Source organism: Vombatus ursinus, unplaced genomic scaffold (assembly GCF_900497805.2).
Source record: "Vombatus ursinus unplaced genomic scaffold, bare-nosed wombat genome assembly UNPS02014818.1, whole genome shotgun sequence".
In the NCBI taxonomy this organism is placed as follows: Eukaryota; Metazoa; Chordata; class Mammalia; order Diprotodontia; family Vombatidae; genus Vombatus; species Vombatus ursinus.
The window spans coordinates 19,923,218-19,927,448 of NW_020954596.1; the positions used below are offsets into that span (position 1 = coordinate 19,923,218).

General features: G+C 35.4%; 1 non-coding gene across 1 annotated transcript; it reads left to right on the forward strand.

Moving 5' to 3' along the window:
- Nucleotides 1–3,459: 3,459 nt before the first annotated feature.
- Nucleotides 3,460–3,568, forward strand: LOC114023887. Its single transcript, XR_003566837.1, has one exon. It is a non-coding gene; the product is annotated as a U6 spliceosomal RNA (small nuclear RNA).
- The last annotated feature ends 663 nt before the right edge of the window (nucleotides 3,569–4,231 follow it).

Sequence of the window (4,231 nt, forward strand, 5' to 3'; positions counted from 1 at the left end):
TAAATAAATTTGATCTGTTATTCTTCATAGTTGAACAAGTGTTCCTGCATTAAAGCCCTCTTCTCATGCCTCATTGTGGTCAGGACCATAATAATTGAATACCCTGTGGCCATGACAATGGAGCACAAGCTCTGGGAATTGCTACTCATATCGAAAGGTTTCAAGAATATAGCTGGTTACATAATGAATGGGAGAATCACATCTCATAGGATAGTCAGGTTCTAAGGTTGGTACTCAAGACAAAAATTGAGGATAGTCCAAGATTGTCCTTGAATAACCCTTTAAATGACCCATAAAACATAATGCAATGTCTTTAAACAATTGTAATTGCTAAGGAGTTAGGAACTATTTAAAAGGAGGCAGTCTATTAGAAAATAAATAGATCAGAGATGTCAGCTATGGAAACAATTGAATGTCAGTTTTCTTTTTCGTAACACATAGCTAAGCTATTGATCAGGTATGAGACAGGAACCAAAGCATATAATTCAACTATGTGAATTAACTGCCAGTATGGTATGATTCCATTGTGGCATCCCTCATCTGCTCAAAAATCCTTCCTCAATCTCCCCTTCTATTCCTCTATCCATTCAGGAGAAGGATGTCATGCTAGCTGAAGTCTGTGTGAGTCAGCCTATGGCTACCCATTCATGTGGTCTGAAGGTCAGTAAGGCTCAACATTAAAGAGTGTGTGTGTGTGTGTGTGTGTGTGTGTGTGTGTGTGTGTGTGTGTGTTTGGGGAGGGGATGACTATTTTGGAGGACACCAATTCAAGAAGATTACAGGGTACAGTGATGCTGTTTATGACCAGCAGCAGTCACTGGTGACTGCAATATGTCTTTTCCTTTTGTATTTAATTAAGTCCCATTAAACACATAAAAACCCTAAGGGTACAAGGAAGAATAAATGGATTTTTTTTTGTTTGTTTTTTTTACAGAAGGAAAGTATGCATTCTATGCTATTAACCAAAGCCATCAATAAGAAATTTCTTTCCACAACCATGAAATTTTATAGAATAGAAACTCATTGTCAAAAATAGAGTGCCATCGGCTCTTCTGTACATCATAAGAGTAATTACTGAGGACAGTGGTATTTGTCTAGTGAATATTCTATATATTAAATAGCATATAATCTTCTGTGAATCCACCTGCAGACTTCTGGGATGGCACAGTAAACAAAAGAGAGTGTTAGTCACATCCATCACCTCAAGCATCCACATTAGAAAATCTATTTAACAGGAATGTTCCTTTAACTTTTTTCCATCTACCCAATTGTAATGTCATAATAGAACATGGCCTCAAGTATCATTCTGGTTTAGACACCACCACGTATCATTATGAATTATCATTTTATTTTTTATGAACGTTTTCTTTCAAAGTAGCTTCCCAAATTTTCTCTATAAAGGAAGAACTACATTATATTTAATTCTGTGCCTTTGCACAGAATAAAATCTTCATTTTATTCAGCAGTAGGGTTTTTTGGGCACACAATTTCACTCAGGAATGAGAGTAAAGAGAGATTTGCACAGAAGAAGAAGGCAAGAAGAAATACACGAAACTGGGTGCTATCACAGTAAGCTCACAGACCTTACTGAGTCAGGAAAACTGAGATCTGAGTCTAACACCTATTTTCCTCTGTGACTTTGGTCATGAAATTTCCCCTCTCTGGGCTTCAATTTGCTTATCTGTAATAATGACATATCACATTTATATAATTCTTTAAGATGTATAAACTATTTCCTGTCCAGGAACCATTGTGATAGGTATCAGATTAATTATCCCCGTTTAAAGATAAACTGAGGCTGAGAGGGATTAAATAATTTACCAGAATTCACAATAGTAACTTAGAGTTAGGAATCAAGCCCAGGTCCCTTGCCAATGGATCAAGTCTTTTCCCCCATGTTCCCCAACGTCATTGTAAAGTGAGGGCATTGGAATAGATGGATTCAAATATCGTATCTAGTTATATATACTTTTATGGTTCTCTCTGTCTATGAGAAGGAAATTATGCTAACTGTATTCTGTGAGAGTAAGGCTATCACTTCCTATTTTTCCATCCTGGTAAGATGTTAATCCTGCTGCCCCAAACTGTCCAAACGGTGGGCAGTAGCTTCTGTGCCTTTCTCGTTCCAGAACTGGAGAAGGCCAGATGTAAATAACTCATAAAACTCATACAATATTAGAACATGAAGAGATCTCCATATGAAGCCTGTTTTGGGTTAGAAAGGACCTTAGAACAAAGAAAGCTAGAATTGAAAGGGACCTTCAAACCTAGAAAATAGAACATCATGGCTAGAAGGAAACTTAAAACATAAAACAAAGTGTATTTAAAAAAAATTAAAAGAAAAAAAAGTTGAAATAAAACTTAAAATGTTGGATGTGGAAGGGACCCTAAACATTATCTAGCCCAGAAGTTCTCAATTTTTTTTTTAAGTCACGGACTTCTTTTGGCAATTGGATGATATATAAAAATATGAACTCATTCTCAGAATGTTTTTACATACGTAGGATTATGAAGAAACCAACTTTATTGAAATATAGATTCTATTCATTTTTTCTCCATCCAAGTTCAAGGACCCCATGGGCACCAGCTTAAGAACACTTGATCTAGACCAACTTTTTCCTTTTACAGATGAGGAAAATGGAATTTTGGGAGGTCAAGTAACCTACCTAAGGACACATAGCAATTTTATGACAGATCCTAGCCTAGAGTCTCTTTCTTTTGATTCCCAATCTATTATATATCAAGATTATATCTTTCTTGACTTTTGACTATGGTGAACCAGTTATAGCAACATTATTTGCAGAACTGAGGTCAAAAGTAATAGTACCCAACACTCCTTCATTGAAGGAAAATACACACACGCACACATGCACACATGCACACACATGCACATACACACAAACCAAACTGGGGAGTTGGGATAAATAGTTGAAGTATTCTTCCTATGTGAACTTTCTTTTAATCTGGAGGTGCTCAGAATAAATAGGGGTACATTTTTCTGACCTAGGAGTGACTGAGCCTATAGATGAATCCTAAAGTAATTTTTGTAATCAAAAGTCAATTAGATTGAACCAGATGCAGACCTTGAACTGAGTGCCCAAATGTTATCCATTATGAAGAAAACTATTGTTTATAAGATGATTTTACAAAGGAATTGCTAACAGAACATAGTTTCTCAGGGACTTAGAGCTGGAAAGGACTTTTGATTGTAGAGCCTACATTATTAAACTTGTAGTGTAGTGGTGTCAAACTCAGACAGAAACAGGAGCCACTAATTGGTACATAAGAGATACCTATGGGCCTCATATTGACTTAGTTTTAAAATGTAATATTATCTGTGTTTTATTGTATTTTTATTTATTTTATTAAATATTTCCCAGTTATATTTCAATCTGACACAGTCAGCACTGGGGAGTGGTGCAGGCTTCATGTAGCCTGTGGGCTGTGTGTTCGACACCTCTGCTTTAAAGGAAGTAGCACATATACTAAAATTAGAATGATGCAGAGAAGTTTAGCATGGTCCTTTTGGAAAGACGGCACATAAATTCATGAAGTATTCCATATTTTTAACTGGAAAAAATACCACCCTCCACAATGAAATGAAATATTTTTTCATTGACTTTTTAAATTTTTACATCTCAAAAAAATCTCCCTTGTGTTCCTATAACAAATGTAATCAGTTTTTTATTACTAAAACTTAAACAGTAAGAAAAGAAAACAACACATTATAAACTTAAATATTGTAACAAATACAAAACAAGAAAAGAAAAAGAAGCATGTCATGTGCACTGCAGAACATTAGTGAGGATTTAAAATATATAGCCAATGAAAAACATTGTAATGGGACTTAGAGATCAGCACTTTTATTTTATAAGTGGGGAAACTGAGGAACCTCCAGACTTAGAGACTCTCTTGTCGAACGTCTCAGCTAGGAAATGGACTTAAACCCAAGTTTTTGACTCCAAGTCTAGGGCCCTTTTCATTATTCTATGTTGCCTCTCTAATAACTTGATTGTAAAAATAGACTTGCTTTTTGGGATATTACTAAGATAACATTTCACTGAATCATAGTTGTTTAGTCATATGTATAAATATAACACACTACTAATAGAAATATATTATGCATTTTAAGTTCTTGGGTTGGACTTATCATGAACAACTAAACCCTGAGAATGTTGATGGAGACAGAATATCACTGCTGTCTGCCATAGCTTCAGATTTGTCCCTCCCA